This window comes from Corvus cornix, chromosome 11 (assembly GCF_000738735.6).
Source record: "Corvus cornix cornix isolate S_Up_H32 chromosome 11, ASM73873v5, whole genome shotgun sequence".
Taxonomy (NCBI): domain Eukaryota; kingdom Metazoa; phylum Chordata; class Aves; order Passeriformes; family Corvidae; genus Corvus; species Corvus cornix.
Genome location: NC_046341.1, coordinates 12,201,215 through 12,223,314, shown reverse-complemented (window position 1 = coordinate 12,223,314; position 22,100 = coordinate 12,201,215). Strand labels below are relative to the sequence as shown.

The following is a 22,100-nucleotide window of genomic DNA, read 5'->3' as shown; positions in this document are numbered from 1 at the left end:
ATTTGTAAAACATGCTTGCTGATAGCTCAGCTGATTAAAAATTGTAGTTAGTTATATTAACAGTTTATCCCAGATTTTATTAATTCAAGCCATTCTTGGTAATCCCAGCACATATCGAATTGGTATGGAGGAAAGACATCCTGATCAAGCCCTTAAATGAGACCCAGCACATCAGGGATGGGACCTGTGCCCATGGGAAATCTGTCCTGCCAAGGACCAGACTGGTGCATGCAAATGTTGAGGCTACCAGTGCAACACATCACTAGCTAAATATTTCAGCCTGTCGTGACACAAACACTTTTTCAGAATGCAGGTGTGAAGTTCAACTCTGTTCACTTATTCCTAGCAACAATGTGAGGTGATATTGGCTTTATTTTCCCCAACCTGTTTGACATAAAGCAGTGTTCATCTTTTAATCTGATATCCCAATATTTAGGTCTTTCACAGGGAAAAAGAGATAGGGTAAAATCACTTTTTGGATGTGCATTAATTACTTTATTCTAAGTTTCCATGAGATGAAGACACTGGAAAAACCTATTCATTGCAGGTAAGCCACATCTGTGACACGTCACATGATATTATTTCTTCAAATGCCTATTTTAAAATAATATCAAAACTACAGTGATAAGTATTTCAAACTACAGTGATAAGTATTTCCTTATCAAAAGAGACAGAAAAATTGAATTATGAGAAATAATTATGTTTTCCTTTTGTTCTCTTCTATCTCTAGAGATGGAAAAAAGTAGAAATCAAAATTCCTCAAAAGCTCTAAAAATTACTCCTCCATTTAATGAGAAAGCAGTCAAACATATAGTTTTTCATAGACTTATTCAAAACTTTCTTTTAGTCATGGGAGATTACAGAATAAATCCAGGCACATTTACACCCTGAAGGTGGGATGAGAACTCATGAGCACCAATGCAAATGCAGAATATGCCCAATTGATTTCTGCAGAGTTTTATTTCTACAGTACACAAGAATACATTGCAAGTAGTTAAAACCACTGTGAAATGTCTTTTCCTGCATTTTTAAAGGGTGCCTCTATAGTCTCAGCTGTTTTCAGAGAGAAAGATTGCTGGTTATTACTTGACTTGTGACTTGGAGTCAATTCTAAATGCAACTCTCATTTTAGTGTAGCTGCAACTAGTATTATTAGGTCCAAGTTAGCCACAGATTTAAAGACCAATTCTTTCCATATCATTGTCTGTGAGATTTGATGAGGGATAGAAAATGCATTAAAAATAAAGGATAATTTCTTTTAGCATTATTTCCCATTTTAAAAGGAAAAAAAGGAACCTGAAATTCAAAGTAAGCCTGTTATATTTCCCTTGTTTTAACAAATGAAACCATTCTTATACAAAAAGATGAATTAATAACTCCTGTGTATTAGCATCAGAGATTGTCTATGAAAAAAAATAACCCCTTTCCATTTGGATTGTGCTGATAACATTTATTTTTCTCTTTCCATCTGGAAACCCTGTGGGTATCATGAGAATTGTAGCGAAGCTGATTGGGGTCATGAGTGAGGGCACTGGGATCAGAGCCAATGTCACATCCAGCCCCCTGCAGCTTCAACAGCTCCCAGAGAGAGTGTAAGTACAAATCTGTGGCATATTGGGAAATGAGGGTGGTAACAACTGAGGTCAGTGGCCAGAGTGTTTCAAATAGCCTTGGGAGCAGTGATAGGTTCTTAACCTGCAGCAGATATATTGAATGGAGTTTCAATGAGGAGTGGTGGTGTGTCCTGCAGCTCTAATCCTGCTGCTTTATGGAAGTTGGGTGCAATCACAGAAATACACGAACCTCCCAAATTGCATGGAGAGAGCCTTCTGCGTTCATCTGGTACAGAAGTTAGAACAGCAGATCTCATGCCTCTGGTTTATTTATTTGTTTAGCAGGATTGCTGAGAAGAAAATTAGAAGACAATTATATCAGTATTTTAACGATTGCAAGACAGAGTTTTCAAGTTCCTCAGAGAAAGGCAAAAGTGAGAAACATCTATAGCAGTAGCCTGTGGGTTTCCACACACTGCTCTTGCATTGCCTTTCTGAGACTGAAAATTATGTGGAAAATGCACTGTCTATGCTATATTTCATATAATAAAATATGAGTTGGTTTTTCACCCCCAGCCCCAGTCTCTGCTTTAGCTATGCTCTGCTACCGTGTTAAAAAGGATGGTACAGGACCACTGGTACTGCACCAGAGGAGAAAGAGGAGACATTTGTGGCCTAGACCACAATACAAGGTAGCAGAGACTGTGACAAACATCCTTTCCGATGCAAGCATCCAGAACCAACATAAAAATCTCTGAGGAGAAATGGTGCTGAGTAGCAGATGCCTTCTCAAACTGCCCCAAGAGCCTGACTGCTTTGACACACTTGAGTGCTCAGAGCACACTTGAGTGCCTGAGCTACAGGCCACTAAGCCCCTGGGGGACATGAAGAAGACACGTCTGAAAGCCCCTCTCTCTCTCACAAAGTCAACCTTATGAATAGAGTGAATACAGCTTCTGCAACCGCAGCTGCAAGAATACCTGGTGCTCCTGACTCTGTCCATGCTGCAGTCCGGTAGCTGGAGCATTTGAAGTGGCAAAATCTGATTGTTTCCCACCTTGGCCCAAGGGTGTTCAGCATCCCTTGGAGGAAGGCTGGCTACCAGACAGCAGGAGCTATGTGGGCTCCTTGTTTTTCCCTTTCTTTTCCCACTGACATGCAGTGTATCAAGTCCCTAAGTAGCAGGATCAGACCATGCAAATCCAGAGCTGCCTGTCTCCCAACAGCACTTGTATCACAAAGATTGGACCATTCTCCTTGCTCACACATTATGAACTGTATGATAGGACAAAAGAAACTGAAGCCCTGCATTTATTTCTGCCCTCTGAGTACAGCTACCAACATGTGCTCCTCAGGGAATTTGAGCCTATGGATGCCTGGTCCCTGAACCCTACCAAGTGTAGGTATGAGATACACTAAACACACAGCTTTGCCAAGCTGGCAGTTGTAGGCACATAAAACTGCCCAGTGTCCCACTAGCAGCAATTAGGCAGAGCTTTAAAAACATCCAACTTCTCAACAGTATTAGCTACGGCAAAGCAAAGATTCTTTAACTGAGATGGAAATGAATGCATGTGTAATCCTGCAGAAGGAGGCATTTATCTAATGAAAATAGTTTGATAGCTTCAAATGACAGTGAATTCCCTGGGATAACAAATCTGGGTGGCTGGTATCATCTCCAGAGAGGGCATATTCCAAATTAATCTTGTTATCATGCAAAGAACTACAATTTAACAATTCATCTTTCCAAAGAGATGAATGTTTTCACCAGATGTTGGCATGGGATGCACTTAGGTCATCTGCTCTGCCTCAAACCCCATCCTGAAATTAGTAAGTGCTTTTAAGGTGCTCTTTCAAAAAAAACCTGTTATGTGATTGTCACTTCACAGTATCATACATGTGTGTGTAAACGTGTGTATAGTTATATGTATGTTTATATACATACATACACATATGTGTGTGTATGAGAAGAGAACAGAAATTAACAGCTGTGCTTTAGTCCAGCACCTGTACTTTTTGCCTCTCTGAAAACACAAGTTGCTGAAGGAGCAGATCACTCTTGGATCTTTCTCAACATCAGCAGCAACACTGCACCGTTACACCTCAGTGCTTCAATAGATGAACATGTCTCCTAGTGAGAAGTCCAGTGCCCTGTTATTCAAAGTCAGACTGTTGTTAACCACATGCTCTCAGCTTGTAAACAACAGTAAAATCAGTAGACAGCCCTCAGAAACAGATTCTCTCATGCTAGCCTCTTAAACTATGTCTGGACTTTAATTGTGCTTGGACTGCAAAACCATATATACGTTGCATAAGTTGAAAAATTCCTTACAATGTTTTCAGATTTCTTTGTAATAAATCAGGTTCTAATTAAAGTATTTATTTCCCACTGGATTTGCATTTATGAAATTAATCTCATAGTTATAAGAGATCTCTCTGCAGATTATGGGAAATACCTGACTTGTTCTTCCTGGGAAGCACAGCAGCTTCAATACTACCAGTAATGAAAAAATCTGCATTTTTACAGCTTGTGGTATAACCACAGAAGAGAGACAGATCTCTGAGGGGAGTAGGAGCAAGTCAACTTGTGCTGAATGAAACTCCCAGCAACAATGCTTTGGGTTGCTGCTGTTAGAAGCTCTCAGAACCAATATGAGGAATCCGGTAAGGCACTGCTGCCCTCAGCACCCAGAGGGACATGGGACACCATGCAGCTGTCAGAGACTTGCTGCTGGGGGCAAACTCTGCCCCACTCTGGGAGCCCAGCTATGGCAGAGGTGTGCACTGGGCTCCCTGCACTGGCCAACACACTCAGGAGAGCCAAACCTTTGGGTGCCAGGTACAGTGGAAGCAGTACCTGTATTGTTTTAAACTATCTTTCCACACAAAAAGCCTGCAAAATCTGCTTACATTGAGGAGATACAGGTATCCTATGCTATCCCTGGGTTCTTTCTACCTTTAAGCTGTCCTTTTCTATTCCAAGCTTCCCCCCCTCTGCTCCTGCTCCTTCTCCCCCAGTTAATATGTTGCATCTTATTTCATGCTGTGACACCATTAGTGGAACCTAATCTCCTCTCTAAAGTAGACTATTAGTGTTTGGTTGGGGCCACTTATGAGGTCATACACTCACACAGCACTTATCTGAAGTAAATGCCTTGTAGCTAATCAGGAAAAGGTAACATGCCATCACCCTGCCCACGGCTTCCGAGCACCCAAATTCCACTCATTTACAGTGAGAGAAACCCCAAGCAGCCCAAGGTTTGATTTTTCCTTTTACATGACAGAAGCCATAGCCCTTGAGTGACTAGGATGGAATGAGAAAGGAATAAACAATTAGACAGGGCTGCTGGAACAAATCCTCCTGTTTCATTTTTCTTCTTCACTTGTCTCAGCGGGAGTAGTTTTACCTCCTATTGACACCCATTGTGCTCTTGGCTGCTTGCTACGATGCAGCTGTTTTCTTAATGCCTATCAACCCTCTCCCTTTTTACGATACAAAGGTGACTTGTTAATACAAATGTTGTTGAAACCTTAATAACAATGAGTCCCAGTTGTGATCAATGATATTGCACCTTGGCAAGGGAATGTATCAATGCTTATGGATTCATTTAAAAGTCATCTGCACAAGGCTGCTGATTTTTTATTTTAAAAATCTCCACATAAGAAATATGACTGCTCTATCAGAATGACGTTTCTAACTCCACTGGGTGCAGTAACACAGTATTACAGCTCTACGATTTCCTGTGATACCCACTTAGTCTCATATCTACCATTTTCTATCTGCTCCAGAGACTACATTTAAACAGAACCTGAGTCTTCCAATGAAATCCTCACATCCCAGTTATGCTCAGTCCTCTTAAAAAGGTACTTTGATGCATCTGTTCTCCAGAGGTACTTCCAAGGAAGCCACATGATTCTCAATGCCATTTTTGTTTCATTATCAAAACCTCTGCTCAAACCGAATGTTATCCCCAGCTAAACACCAGCTGAATTGTCTCTGGACTTACTAAGCAGCATGTTAATGTTATTTCAGAAAGTGTATTACCCATCAAAGCTGTGTGTATGAATGGCCACACCTCAAAATGCCATTTTGCTCAAAAGTAAATATACCATTTGTAAAGATGACTCCTTTGCTTTATGGCATTCTTGTATGGCTGTTGGCCTGGTCACATCAGCAGCTGTATGCTAGTGCAAAGTGATATTGGATTAAAAGATCAGGAATGATGAAATCGAATAAAGATACCCATATATGTAACTGACAGGGTGCATAATCCATAGAGAAGTGTTGTTTTCAGATGGGAAACAAGCTTGAGAGAACTTCATTCCTCAAATATTCTCAGTTCTGGATCAGGGTATTTTAAGTCATTTCCTACTTAATCCACTCAGCCAGAGACATGATCATTGGACTCTGTAGGGATAGGTTTGCCCTAGAGAATAAACGGTTTTGGTGCTCAAAACACGAAAGCTGAATCGTTCAGAAAGTGAGCTACACTGCTGTTGTAATTCTGAGTAGAGGAGCCATGTAACACAGCTGCTTTATGCTTTGAAAACTGTTTCCAGTGTTCCAGTGTCATATATTCCTCTAGATCATTACACTCTCACATGAAACTAATCAACATTACAAATTGAAATTAATCTAGCAAACACACTGTTCCTCATTAAAAAATTATTAGGTTCCATTACACTGTTTTTAAAATCCACACAGGGATTAGCTAGAATTTTGACAAGTGTCAACCCCAAAAGCAGGAATAGTTGCTAATGCCTGATTTAAAAGTCTTCAGATTTTGTACCTCTGTATTGGGAACAATAGAGTCTTTTTTGGACCTTTGGTTTGTGCAAGGACTCTGAGTCACCGAATATTTTATGTTATTCAATGAACTACAGTATGAGTCATTCATGAGCTTTCAAGTATTTTTGGAATTGTGTTATTTTGCTTAAAATTGCAGAAAAATCGACTAGCAGAAGTGACAAAAAATGCACCACTGTAGATTTAATAAGATCACATGGTGGAAGCAGAGCATATACACACATCAGCATAAAAATTAATTTAAGCAAAAATTAGGTCTACAAAGGAAACGAGGGATTCAACAATGAATTGTTAGAGAGTTATTGTATTCTGAACAGGACCCATTTTACTGGAGCTAGTCATGGTTGCCAAAAAGTTCTTGCCTCAGATGCTGTCCGTGCTTACAATACTTATTTCCATACTCTGCTGCAGTTTACCATTTCTACAGCATTCTGCAGACATGCAAGATTTTTATGAGCGCTAAATGATTAAAAGCTTGATCATAGGGATATCAGACACCATTCAAAGGACATGACCAAATTCCATTGGTGAGGCCAGTGAAGAACTAAATCCAATTGAAAAGAGTCAGTCCCTCTGCAGTCTAGGACACAGATTATTCACACTACTCCTAGTGTGAAACAGTATTCCTAGATTTACATAAGGATTTTGTTACTTTGTCTGGTGTGGGTTTGGGTTTTTTTTGTGTGTGTGGATGTTTTTTTGGTTTGTTCATTTTAAATGGTGCCTAAACACACTATATACCATAAGGAGTGACTTCAGTGTAAGGACCTGAATCTCCAACCTCACTGGGAGACAGGAAAAATAAACCAAGCTTCACACAGAGCACATGAAGAGCTGTGGCAGAGCTCTGAGCTCACAACCTTGTTTGTGGTGACCATCCAACACCACTTTTCACACAGGTTCAAACTAAATGACATTTAGTCATGGTTCTCTTGAGCAGAAATCAGTTTTGGCTTTCTAGTGAGGCTGAATTAAAGCCATTTGGAGAAATAATGAGAAGGATTGTGTCAAAATCTGGAAGTTTTTCCTCCACTGAGAGCCAAAGTTCTTGTGTCACAAGACTTCGCCTGAAAGAGAAAGTTTTCTCAGATGCATGACTGTGTTGACACTCTTATTCTTGCTTGAGAGTGGCTTTTCATGGTTTTTTTGAAAGTCCTTACTAAGCAGTATAAAATAAGTCAAATAAGAATGGGCTCATGGGGCTTCTTTGGACAGAACTAACAAATTTACACTTTAGTGAATTCTGAACAAACCTTCCCAGAATACACAAGATGTCAGCCAGTGAGAAATTCACCATTTCTCAAACATTTGATGTCAATTGGACATCAAATGGATGGACATCCCATATTGCTTTCTGCAAAGGGAGCAAGAGGTAACTATGAAGCTGGTTCCAAATGTCCTTCACTGTTTCCAAGTCTCTGAGTGATTACAGGATGAGGGATCTTCTAGTGTGATGCTATGAAAAAGGCAGTTGCATCCAGCCTGTCCCAAATAATTTTAACAGCCTTTCCTAGTGCATAACTGCTAATCTGCTGCTGATGAGTGCCATGCAAGGCAAGGACCTCTCTTCCTGTACAATTCATTGTCTGCTGCGTACAGATGAAAGAGTGGGGAGCCCAGAGCTCATGAGAGTGGCCATTCAGCTGCTTCTGCACGACTGTCCTAAAATATGAGAGCATTAGGTATTGTTAATAGATATTAGGTATTATTAATAGGTATTATTAGTACTAGCAGAGCACTTTTCAGAAAATATTTTATCAGAATACTATGGTTGGTCAAGGTCAAAGAAATATTTCATATAGAATATTTAGAATAGGTTTTCTGTTGACATGAGAGGAAGCAGGCTATGGATAAATTCTCAGCTGGCCATGGAAATGATGCACTGAACCATACAAAGTAGAACGTATGCCCATCATCATTGGTCTGATATGGTGGGAAGAGCAGGGAGTGCTAATGAGGTGTATTTGCAAGTAAATGGTAACATGGCAATTATTATGCAAACTGATTTTTTTAATGAAAAAAAATTTAAGGACTCTAATCATCTTGATACAAAAAAATTAGCTTTGGGAAAAGAGTTTCTGCATACAGCTTCAGTATTTAACTGATGAAAAAACTGAGGGAAAGGGTTTGTCTATCACTAGAAAATCTGCAAGACTAAGAATTTTGCTTGGACTTCAAACTCCTTCCTGTCATGCATGAATGACAGGTGCCACTTGCAGTAGTTTTCTATTCTCCTTTCTGAGAAATTTGAATTGTGCTCCGTCAAAGAAAGAGCTGGCTGCCCACTCACATTCACAGCTACAATAAGTAGAACTTCGACAAACTTCCTTACCATAGTTCTTTCTCCAAAGTTCTAGAAAAATGGCTGCTTAAAAATGAAGAGGCTAAAGATAAAAGGGAGCTGGGGAGCGACTGCTTCTCATGCTCCCCTATCAAAGGACAGCACGAGTTAAATAGTTTTTCATAAAAAGGCAAAGGAAAAAAAAAGGTGCGTGTATCACTTAAAGACAGAGGAGAAATCTGTTATTAACGTTTTGGAAGAAAGGCTGCCTATATTTTTGCTGATATTTTTTCTCTGAGCAGAGCTAACAAAACAGCATTTGTCTCAGTCATCCTAGTACATCATGTAATTGTATCATTCAAGCTTGTTTCAGGTATGGGCTGCTTTTCCATTAATTATATTCCATGCACATGTATACATATCAGAGCTGTTGGGATGTCTATTTCTATTAGTTTAACAAGCCCTGGTATTAATGAGATTGCTCTATAATTGAACCTTTTCATGGGTCCCTTGGTGATGAAATTATGCTAATCTGAATCTGCAACCACAAGGCATCCATCATACTTGATCAAATAGTAAACATCAACAGTGATATGCTGGGAGTGTAAATGTACCGTTAATTATTACATAAATGAACAAGCCCCATTATTTCATCTTTATATTCATGCAACTTAATAAAATGGATGAAGACAGGGTGTATCAGACCTCCACTATGTGGCAGCATGGTCCACTTAACAGGAGTGTGAGCTTGTAAATATTGTTATATCTTGAGGCCTGATATTCTCTGCATATAAAAGAGGAAAGAAGGAGGATATATTTCATTTCCCTGAGTCACTTTTGTGGCAAACAATGATACTGATCAATTACATACCTTTAAAAGGGAAAAAGCATCTGATTTCTTTGATGCTATAATTGTTTGGTTTTAAAACCTGTGTGGATCGTGGATCACGAAGGGTTTTAAGCAAGAGATATATCTCAGAATGTCTGAAGTGGAATGATGTACATCAACTTCAGAAAATGTTTGTAAACTTAAGCAGATAAGATCTTCTGTACCTACACTTGCAAAAATAAATGGATTTGCAGGATGCCTGTGTTGCTGCAGGCATCACTCCTCAGCGATTGCTACACCACACTAAAGAAAAGAAGTAAAAATTTCAGACTGCTGTTAATCAATAATATGAGGAGGACCAGAATTGCCACAGAGAAAGCATAAACATGAATATCATTTTTTGGTCAATGTTTTTTATTAGGTGCACTGTACCTTGTAACTATCTGAGCAAGTACTAAATTTCAATGCAAGTTGCATTTATTTTTGCCTCAACATGTACAGACGTAAACAGAAATTAAAAGAAGATTTTATTTTGTTTGGTAGCATTTTAGTTTGACAAATCATAAGCCCAATTTTATCTAGTGACCAGAATATTCTTCCACAAATTCTGATGAAGGAGAAATACCTTATCAGAGACCTTACAAATATATTGAGCAAGATATGTGCTTCACTGATGTGAAATGCATCCGTGCCAGATGTCACTGACTAATTTCAAAAAACAAGATCAGTTTTCGGTTTTGAGCATGTTCTGCTAATTTCTATATAAGAGTATGTTGTGCTGATGATATCAAATCTACTTTTAAATCCCTTTTGACTCATGCTTTGCCTCTGCCTTTTTAATATGTAACAGAGCTACTTTAAATACATTTGTAGAAAAACGTTCTGTAAGCCATCAAGTTATACATTCAATTAATATAAAAATATAGGGATATATATTATGACTTTTCATAGGAGAAATACATAATTCAATAGAGGAGCATTTGAAAATGTACTTAATAACTTTCAGACATAGTTCAAAATAAGTTCCCTGGATTGATGCAATCCTGGGGCAATACAACTTAGAGAACTGCAAGCTGCTTACTCCAAGCTGATTCTACTGCTGCTAAAATCAAGATAAAGGCCTTTGTGACAGGGCCTATTCCAGTATTTATGTTACCTCTATTGGCAAGTGAACTACAAAACCCTGGGCTGATTTAAAAAAAAAAAATCATAAAAAAAATTTGTTTAACAGACTTCTTAAAACATTCTCATTTGGCTTCTACTGTTAACATACTTATTTAAAAACATTCCCATCTAAAAACTGAAGTCCTGAGCTTTTGTATAGATAATGACTTAGAAACAAGCAGAAGGAGAGAGGGCTGTCCCTCTGAGCTCCCAGGCTCATCATGTATTTATTCACATTCTGTTAATGACATTTTGCATTACTGAGACAGTTTGCCTCAACTTTCCTTTATCAAAATTGTTTTGAGATATATACCAATCATGGTGAGAGCTTCATATTACAGAAACAGCATATCAAAAAGTACCACACAACACCACATTCAATCTTGCAATTTCTTCTCTTTCCAACATCTGTCAGTGGAACTGCACAGGACTGTTTGTTCAGCACTCCTTCCAGAAAGCACCACATTCTGATACTTCTTCCCTTATTTACACCACCATCACTGCTCATTTCAGCAGCCTGACTCAGTTTCAAACAAGACTAGTGTCAGGCACTTTAAGAGATTGCTTCCATCCTTCCTTTTTCTTGTTTTTGACAGCATTGCCTAACGCTCTGGTTTCCCTCAGACGTGCTTTTGTAACTGTCTCCTGCTGAATCAGCAGCCCCTCCTCCTGAATTTACCAATGCCAGCTACACCAGGTTCACCCTGTTCTGTGACACCACCTGGGAGTCTTAAACCAGCCAGAGAAGCCCTGCCACTCCAAAAGATTAGCCATCAAAATGTCAAGGGACCTGGAAAATTGGAGAGAGTTGAAGGAAGAGAGGAGCTCCAGGCAGAACCCCCCCCCCAACAGCAAATGAGCAATGGAACCACCTCAGGTTTGTGGGTGTGTATGGATTTGACCATAGAAAGGGGTTTAAACTCCCTTTGTCCAACTGGCTGCTGAGGAATGCTGGCATCTGCAAAGGCAGGCTCTGCTCCTTGGCATGTCCAGGTGCCTCCCTGAGTCTACTGAGGCTTGTGCTGAAATCACAAAACTGCTCCTTCCCTTTAGTGAGGTTACGGCACAGCCACCCCAGGGGAAGTGGGGCCGAGGCACTCCTGTAGGAATGACTCCCCACAGCACAAGTCTTTGCCCTTTTGTGTCACCTGAGCTTGTCTAATCTCATATTCCAGTTAATGAATTTGATTTTTATTTATTTTTCGATTGAGGATTCCTTTATTAATGCAGATACATAAAATAATCCTCTAGATTTCTTTACGTAAACTATAATAATAATTTATTGCAAGTATTGTATGAGACAAAATCATGGAACAGCTTTTCCCAATGACAGAAAATTATTGAAAATTTGTACCGCTATTTATAATTATATCTGATTTTATTAATTACAGATGGGACAGCAAAACAATTTCTGAGGATCTTTTGTTCATGGCATTTTAAAAATCAAAACTATTCCTATAACTCCTAATCTATAGTCATCAAGAGAAATCTATCCTTTCTTGAGTTTTATTACTATACAAGGCCTTTGTTACTTATCAATATACATCTTTTGGTAATTATTTTCACTCTCTGTCCAAACAACATCAGCAAACTACATCCAAGATCCTATTGCCCTTGATTTCTTAAAGTTTAGCAAAAGAATTCAAGCAGTTTCAAACTATGAATATTTCTATTGAAACCAGAAAACCTTAACTTAATTTACATTTCTGTTGTCGTTGTTATTATTATTCACTGTTCCAGTTTGTAATCTTGATAATATGTTTATTTTGACTAGATATTCTAACCAGGGGTTTGATTAGCTGCTTGGCTCTCCTGTTTATACAAGTCACCTCTCAGAAGACTTGTCTCCCATTGCAATGATCCTTTCCTACGTGAGATCATACATTTTCAAATCACAAATGAGTGAAACAATTAAAGCCACTAAATTAAGTTAGACTTCAATCCTTTTACTTTTCATCCATTCAGACTTTCCTAAATAAATTATCTGCTATTCTAATTTTCCAGTCATGAAAGTCTTTCCACTAGGGTTTGGTAGAGATTTTGGTCAACTTTATTACTAACAAGCATTTATAATCCTTAATTGTTTGCTAGAAATTCAAAATTGTTTCTTACCCGCGTATTCAATATTGCATAATAACGTGTATAAGATAGTTTCTCAGTCTCCCTGCTGATGAGTTTACTCATTTGAATGTAAGTTAAGAACGACCATAGAACACGATGTTCCTTGTTTCAAGTGTATTCCTACCTAAATCAATTCCCTTGTGTCAAGGATACCCCTCTATACTATTAAAATCAATATAGTCCTGATCCTTTCTCAACAGGAGTTCCCAAATCAAGCAAACAAACAAGTACAACCAGGAAAGGCCAGCACTAAAATTTACAGCCAACTAAGGTTAAGTAATTAGTGCAGATTTACCAAAGTTCTTATCATTCAGCAACTCTCATTTTGATATTTCAGGTCCAAAATTCAGATCTCTCTGGGTATTCTGTTTCTGACTAATTTATCTCATAAAACTCATGACAAACACCAAAACGATTGTATGCAGATTTGAAGCTTTTAGTCAACTGTAGGAATTATACTCCACACAAAATAATTAGCATTATTTTCCAGACAGTCATGGATCCATAGTGTTAGCTGGAAGGAAGCACTGGAGGTCAGTTACTCCAAGCTCCACTCAAGCAAGGGCTGCTGTCAGCACTGAACAGCCACATCTTTCTGCAGCTGACCCATGGAAACCTGCACAGTGTAACCTGGAAGGCCATTGTTCATTACAAAAATAACTCAGGATTCAGAACAACATATTTCAATGTAATATCAGAGATTTGCAGGTGGTCTTGAAAGCTAAATGTTCACTTTATTTCCATGTGGATGGGCATATCTGATGGGTACAGGTATGACAAGAATTTGGTCCATGGCAGCCTACAACATTCATACCAGTGCACAGCATTGCTCTGCAGAGCAATAATAAGGTGAACATTCAAGGTACTCAAAGTCTGTTGATTATCACTCCAAAACTCCTGAAGGAGATTTACTTTTGAGCCCCTCCTATGTTTTGTGCCTGTCAATACCTGTCACCCACCTTTTCCTGGATGAATACTTCTCCATCAGTACAACTGAGACAAATGAAATGCCTGGGGATATACACATGCATTAAATAGCTATGCATGCTGAGAATCACTAAGGGATCAGAGGATTGGCCAACCAGAGTAAAACATAGAAATGGAAATCTTACATGAAGGGTTGATGTCATTGTTTCAGTGATACTCCAGGGGGGAAGCTTCTAAAATTCTAGCTGAAAACTTTTGACACCAGTCTCTCAGAGAACATATATATATAGATAGATAGATAGATATATGTGTGTGTGTGTGTGTGTTATACATGTACATGTTTGTCTGTGCTCATATAGTCCTCTGTCTTCCTTGTAGCTACAGAAATAAAGTCATTTTCTTTCAGATCAGCCATACTAACCTCACTATCCCTGCAGTGGGATTCTTATCAGGAAGCAAACGATGTAGTTTTAAGTCAGAACTGGTATCATTATTGTAGAGCACAGTTAGAGTGAAAAGATAGACTGCAATGTTTTCCCAGGAGGTGTGTATTCAACTCTGCCCACAGACTGACCAGCTGCAACCTTTTCAGCATCTCTCTCTGAAGGGGGAAGGAAGGATAAGTTATTACCCCCACATAAGGGCTGTATAGACATCACAGCCCAGAATTAAGAGTTACGTGCTAGAATTGAAGTAGTAGCACTCTAACAGCTATGACACAGATATCAGCACTGTGTTGGGCAACCAAGGAAACCATGAGCCTCAACACTTGCAATGGAAAATTGCAACTTCCCTCAACTGGGCAGAAGCTAACTAAAGATGATACTCAAGGCTCACAACACAGTCCAACAATCAAAAGTGACCAGTCAAAATGCTGGCACTTGCAAAATGTCACCACAGCACCTGCAGAGTCTGGAAGTTGCTAAATTCAGGCAGTCTCCAGAGAGGATTTCAAATTCTAAATCTCAAACTTAGTTATACAAAGTGAGTGGAAATCCCTGGCAGAAAGGGAGGCAGAACTGCAGGGAGCACAGGGGCTTTGATGGGATGTGGCAGTGTGGAATCAGATTAGTGTTTGGGAATTACTTGACTGCTTTGGAGCGGGGATTGAGGAACTCCAGGAGAGGCTGAGGTTGCCATGGACCATCCTCCTGCCCTAGAAGAACAACCTAAATTGATTTCAGACTGAAAACACCCTCAGGACTGGTATAAATACACCTACCCCTATTACAAGACTGTCAACTTAATGCCCACAATTGGCATAACTTCTACTAAGCAGTGAGTCTACAGCTCTCACGTGTGCAAGCACAGGTCTTACTGCACTAATGGCCATTTCCAGTTACATTTAGACTACCTGGCAAAAATCTGCTACTGAAAAACTGATTATGGGAACTCAAATTCACTTATAGCCTTTCTTAAAGAACCTGCTCCCTTTTCCAAAACACTTGATGGAAAAAATAATTTGTAGAAAATCCTGACCTGTGAAATCCTAACCTGTTACATGTTCAGAGCTGAATCTGTTCTCTATTAATCCTTGACCACTCCACTCACTTTTCTTCCCTTCCTAGCTGCATCCAAGGTTTTGAAACTTTTACTGCAATCATTTAATGAGACTTCTTATAGAGTAAGTGCTCAATGGTCATAGGATAAATAAGGCCAGTGCCAGCTATTGCCCTGCAAAAAGATTCTATGTATGTGCAGATGGAGACAGGTACCAGTGAAAATGGCTGATGGTGAGAAGGTATCAGCTAATTCTTGGCTCCTTCCTTCGAAAAAAAACAGATTTAGTAAATGAATCATCATGTAGTTTTAAAGATCGCTTCCCTTCCATACTTTCTTCATCTTGTAAGTTTGTGTTTCCACCTTTCCTTGCTCAAAAGAATGCAGGCTTCTTAATTTCCCACAAGGAAGGCTACAGTTTCACTTAAGATCAGATCAAATTTGCAAACCTCAGGAAACAGTTAAATTCAAGGTTATATCCCACTATTGAGTTACAGAATTACAATGTTCATTAATGCAGCTATGGCTGCATAACCCCAACATGCTTACCATGGAAATAGCTCTGTGGAAAAGCATCACGCCTTCTTCAACAAGTCATACAAAATCTCTGAAGTTCTACTGCAGCAATACTCTTAGTTTTTACAAAACATTCACTGGTAACTTTTATGTGACAGGCCATAGAGATAATAGTTTTCCAGGCTAAATGAATTAGTGTTTGCTGGACAGATTTTGTCACTATACAGTGGATATAGATTGTGTGTGAAAGGGGGTGAACTGAAATCTAATTAGATTTCATTTTAAGTCTAGCTGCTGCAATTATGACTTCTGAATAAAAGTGGTTGTTATTTAGCAGGGTAGCCTAAGCAATGCACATAATTATTATAATTATTAGGTACCTAATGATATCTAATAGGAGTCAGCATTGTAAATAAATGCTGTAGACTGTTCAGCAGGGTGGCCTGTACTTTGCAGAAAACTAAATAACAAAGGTTAATAAATACGTTTGCAGATGATTGTTTTACAGGAACCCTGGGCAGCACTATCTGTTGGAGATTAGATACATTAGAACTCAACAGACCAGAAAACATCCAGAATAATAGTCTTGGTACTAGCTTATAGATGCAGTGTATTAAAATAGCCAAACCAAATTCCTTCTGTTCCCAAAACCTGATTCTCAAGTATAAGTTATACTGGGATTTTTTGTTTGTTTGTCTGTTTTTTAATAAGATCACTTAGTGGGCAAAATTCAACTTTAATGTTATAAATCAGCAAATGTGAAACCAATCAGCCATTCAGTTTTTCTGTTCCAAGCCCTTTTTCAGTTCTCAGAATTTTAGAATATAAAATGGATACTGCTATTTGAAGTGTGAATTACAATAGCTGCAGATGCTGCCTAACTCCTATTTGCACTGTATTAGCAGAAGAATTGTATTTATGTAATGAAGACAATGTCCACTGCTGATATAGATGACACGTTAAAGATTTAAAATTGCATGTGTTTGCAAAGTGCATTTCAGAACCTTCAATTTCCAAAGTCCATTGTGCTTTCAATTATCTTCCCACCCAGGCAAACTAGGGAGAGACTAATCAAGCATAATGTCCTCACATACTTCCCACTATGCCTTCCTCAGAGAGGTCAAAGGGCACTGTCAGATCACAATTGCAGCTTGCTCTGCTATGGGAAACACTGGTATGATTTACAGTTTATAGTCTCCATCACTAAATGTAGCCATTAGTAACAGTATGCTGAGCTAAAAAATAAGCATTTGTTATTCCAAGTTTTCCCACATGACTTTTGAGATAATCTTAGCATCTCTAAATTGTTTTGATAGTGGCCAGTTAGCTTCCACAAAACAAAAAAAATCCCAGCCTGGAGTAAACACTCCAGTAATGTATTTAAGGCTCATACATTTATCTGACTGTAAATATTTGTTTTTTGAATAACACCCATATTAGCTGCTGCAAATGAGGGGAAAAAGTGTGCATCTCTCACATTAATAAATGGGTTATTAACTGATTTCTGCCCTGGAATAAAAGGGCATAATCCAGTCATCTAATTGCCTCCTGAATTGGAAGTTTGTAGGTTGTCACAAAAAGCTCTCCCCAAGAGAGCCTTCCTTCAGGGATGAGGCCACTCACTCACCCACCTCTGTGCTAAGACTGTTCATGCTAAACTCTCACTGCCGGGAGAACGAGCACATTTTACACTTCTCTGGCACATACATCAAGCGCTGGAATCGTAGGATCATAGGCTGGTTTGCCTTGGAAGGGACCTCACAGATCATCTTTTCCCAACCCCCTGCCATGGGCAGGGACACCTTGCTCTAGACCAGGTTACTCCATCCAACCAGTCCTCCAACACTTCCAGGGATGGGACATCCACATCTTCTCTGGGCAGCCTGTGCCAGTGCCTCACCACCCTTGTGGTGAAGAATTTCTTCCTTATCTAGTCTAAATCTACCCTCTTTCAGTACAATTACATCTTCCCAAGCCCAAATTCACTACTGTTCTAGATAGACCCAGTAGTGCAGCCAGGGTTTAGTAACATGCTATTAAAGACAACTTCTACTTCCCATGAAAATTAGCTCAGTTTTTCCAATTACCAGCTTTGACAACTCTCCCCTGACTTCAGACTTCCCTGAATAAATCCCTAATTTGCTTCTACCTGCAGGACTCCTGCAATGCCTTCTCCCCAAGGGGTTTCTTCAACAACTCAAAGAGTAACTGCTTGGCACTTATTATCAGGGCACCTGGGGAAGAGGAAATTCATCTAAGGTGACCTAATTTTGGACACTCAGAAGAATGAGATCTCTAAGACAGTTGAACAAAAGGGTCAAGGTAAAAACCATCCCTGTTGATGTATGTGCCCTTTCCTCTATTCAGTTAGTGGAAAGCAGAGCAGCTGAGGAGTTTTATCCCACTGAGTAACTTCATACACAAATCATAAATGCATAACTAGGAACGGCACAACATGTGCCTCTGAATATGGTCCTTTAAATATGTGAGGCATCTATCAATAACAATAATGAAATATTGCCTTTAACCTAAGTTGCATTTATCAGAATCTACCAAAAGTGCAGCTGTCACAGTGAAAGTAACTGGTCAACTGAACATTATTTCATAATATTAATAAAAGGTAGCAACGATTGTGGAACAAACAAGAGGTTCAGCTTTGAATACTGGAATAATGTGAAATTATTAAGTTGGTTCAGCTCAGAAAAAACATAATTTTTAATCACAATATTTTGTAAGCCACAAATGGAATTCGTTTTAACAATTCATGAATTAAAGATATGCTTTGAAATTGAGTTCAGCATCCTAAAAACATATATTACATATCTATACAGCAAACTTTGGCACTAATGTAAACCAGGTTCTATTTACATTTTGATTGCTACCTCATACCTATCAATTAATGTACTGTATTCATAAAACACAACTTTCAATACCCAGCTGATGTGAAGAACTTCCATAGGCAGTTCAGGCTCAGTCTCTACAGAATACTTTGTTGGCAATGCTGTGTGTAAAGTTAAGTACTGTGCTTGTGTTTTTATCTATCTAAAATTAATCTATCTCAAGTTCTCTCAACCAATTTTTCTTAAGCAAACTTCATGCCTTAAAAAATACAGCCTTAAAGCATTAAAGCAGCCTTTTGTGTTAAGAGAACTCTAACAAATTGCATTTGAACTATTTAAACCTTTTTTTCACTGAATCCAGTAATAGTTTTGATCCAGAGAATGGCATTTTCCTCATTTAAAACAAAAACCCAAACTTAATTTTCCGTTGGCTTTAACAGGAGTTTTTGGTATGCACAGCCAACAGACTTGGTCTACCTGTTAGACTCTGGCAATAAGAATACAAGGGAGGTCAAAGTGACCCTTTACTCAGTGAATAAAAGAGCCTGTGAAAGATGCCAAACCCCACTTCTTTTTATATCCATGTGATTTCAATAGTATTACGAAGGTGAACAAGGGAAGCTGAACTGGTGTTAATGTGCTTGTGACTGAGCTGCAGAACAAGCCAGAATATGCCCCAAATGATGGATTTGATTAGACAGACAGCAAGTTGAATATTCAGATGGAACAAAAGTATCACTAAAAATTGCAAAGGCCATCTGTGTTTATAAATACAAAACACACACACAAACCATGAATGCTATGGGACTAAACCCACCCCTCTCACTCACTCACTTAAATCAGCGCTCTCAGTAATCTGAATCCAGTTTATTGATTCCTCTGTCTGCTGGGAAGGAGGCAGTTGCTTACACTGAAAGAAACAACTCAGCATGTCAGAGAAGGGCCTTTCAGAACAGACCAGAGCTCGGTGCATCAAACTTCTTTAAAGCAAGAATGATTATTTATTTAAAACAGGTTGAGTGTTAGTGGTTCGTCCCGTGTTCAATTCCCTTGAGAGGCACCATGTGTCCTTCCCCTGACGCCGGTGCTCTGAATGCAGATGGTTTGTCAGACACTGGGCTATTTAAGCAGCTCAGAGGCTGTGCAGAACGCAGCATCAGTGTGAAGTGAGGAATAGAAACTGCTTTGCTGCGAGAAAGAATGGTTCCATCAGGAACTCAGCATGCTAAGGGAGGGCTGGACTTGCACACAGGCAGTGCAGCTGGCAGAGTTAGAGATCACTGGTGCGCACACAGGCTGGTGAAAAGCTTTGTGCCATGGTCAGTGCCCACTAGGGTGGAGTTCATGGCACTGGCCACTGAGCTCTTAAAAGACTGGGTTGCAGAGATGAAAAGATCCCTAGCAGTGATCTTCACTGGTTCATTTCAAAATCTGGCCCCAGTGCTATCAGTTATACTGGATGAGACCCACAATTTGTTCCGGTAACTAGAGCTTGTTTGGTTTTATTGCACATCCCAAGAGGCTCATCTTCAAGTCTGGTGACAGTATTTGGAAGCTACACTTGGGAGTTTTTTTCTCAAAGCTTTCCATACATTTGACAGTTTTGTGTGTATCTGGCACACCTGTTGCTACCCAGGCAAGTGAGCCTCCTCACTCTGGTGCCTCAGCTCTGCACTGCGCTGCTCAGGGTGAACACCACCACTTCATTATAACATGCTAAAACTGATATATTGCCATTATGCCTAGAAAGAGATGTTTCCAGGAGAAGGAAGGTTTATCACTACTATGAAGCACTGAAATTTACAATGTTTAATCTGCCAGAAACCACTTTTCTGCAAATAGACTTCCAAAGTTGACTATAATGTTGTCTTGTCTTCTGATTCCTTTATTTTCCTTCTGTGAAAGGCTTCTACCACAATAAAAAAAAAATTTGCAATCAAAACAAATCTGATACCAGGGAATGGCTTGCCCTTACTTAGTAGCTCACTAGCGGGATGAATGGCAACTTAGGCTATTTTTTTTGGTTAATATCATCTAGGGATGATATTGTTATAAATCTTTTGGTGAACCTTCTCCATGAAAGAGAAAGAAAAGAAGACAACAGCTAAATTCATCTATTTAAAGGCTACTCCTGGCAGCAGCTGGAAGATGTTGCTGTTCTTTAAGCATTATTCAGCTCATAACAATGTTTTTTCCATCCTTTTAATACCCAAACCTTAAAAAAACCTGCTGAGGGCATGTCAAACATGTTCAGCTATTACATGCAAGTAGGTAATAAAGGGACATAAGTTCCTACAACTACAGAAGATAAATAGCTTCACATACTGAAGTCTCAAGCATGTCTATATTCACCCTTTACAGAAACCCTTCCCAGCTCATTGATTCACTCTGTGAGATTTAGAAGGTTTCTTTTATGTCTCCAAATTAGGAAAGATGCTAAAAGGTGTGAGGAAATTTCTGTGTTTTTGCATTTAATTCTGATAAAGATAAGAAAAGAAATTGTTAAAAATTTAAAAACCTGAATAAAAATATAGTGATCATTATGGAACAGTTACCAGCTCTAGGCCCTCAGAATAAGTGGCAGGAACTAATGTATGCTTAGTTTGTCTCTTCAGGATTTTCTCCAGTCATAAAACCATCCATCATACTGGAATAAGCCTTTCTCATATCTTCCCTTGACTCTGCATGGATTGAAAAATATAATTGTTTGTTAAATCTCCTTCAGAAGAAATTATTAAAACAATTTGGATTTGTGTAGATTTATGTATTCAGATAGAATCATGGAATAAATGGATTTTTATGATGTCTATGTTTGAATTTGCTACAAAGATATGACCTACATTTTCAAAACCCAGTAATAATTTCACAAGAAGACTTTGATGCTATCTGTGCTTGTCAATTTGTTGAGATTGAGGATAAAGGGCTTCTGAAATTTGGCCAAAAAATCAAGTTACACAGTTAATATTAATTAAAAAAAAACCTCAACCATTTTTCTGGTATTTATGATTTAAGATTACACAACGAAAGCTCATGTGTTGCTTCTCCATCAGCAAGGAGTTTGTTTACTCTTTGTTACCATGAATACACTTGAAGAGTTTTTTGGTAATTTTCTAATGGAAAAGGAAAAAACCAAGCAGCTTTATTGCACAGAATCTTTAGAGCAGAAACCTGTAGTTTCATGTGAAGGCCTATTTAAGGAGAAAGAAATTTAAGAGATTACTTTGTAATAAGAATATACATTTTAACCTAGCAGAACACCACTAATTTTGGTAAAAAAAAGTCTGTCATATTTACATTTATAGTATGTATTAGAGAAATAATTTATGTGTTTTATGAACTCAAAATTAAAACTAATTTGAATTTCAGCTTTCATACTTGGGAATTCAATGGTTTGTTTCAAATTTTCATACTGATTTTACTGTATTCCCAAGATGGTGGGAGGCAAAACTTGGGTAGAATGGATTATTAGTACATATTCAAAGAAGCAGAGCAATTAAATGACAGTTGCCCATGAGAATGGTCAAGCCAGACTGAAAATCTAGACAACAGGGGGTCTGTTTTA

The 22,100-nt window shown here is 38.7% G+C and overlaps 2 long non-coding RNA genes across 10 annotated transcripts in view; one reads left to right on the top strand and one right to left on the bottom strand.

The window, feature by feature from the left end:
- The window catches only part of LOC104687459, a 194,186-nt gene that overhangs the window by 31,030 nt on the left and 141,056 nt on the right, over nt 1-22,100 (bottom strand). The window lies entirely within an intron of this gene.
- LOC109144234 overlaps nt 11,328-22,100 on the top strand; it is a 36,352-nt gene continuing 25,579 nt past the window's right edge. The window contains exons 1-2 of one of the 6 annotated variants that reach the window (XR_002044846.3): nt 11,328-11,511; nt 17,854-18,020. This is a non-coding gene — a long non-coding RNA (uncharacterized LOC109144234). Of the gene's footprint in view, nt 11,520-17,853; nt 18,021-22,100 lie in introns of all 6 variants that reach the window. The other 5 variants (XR_002044848.3, XR_002044847.3, XR_002044850.3 and 2 more) reach the window with 5 other exon arrangements.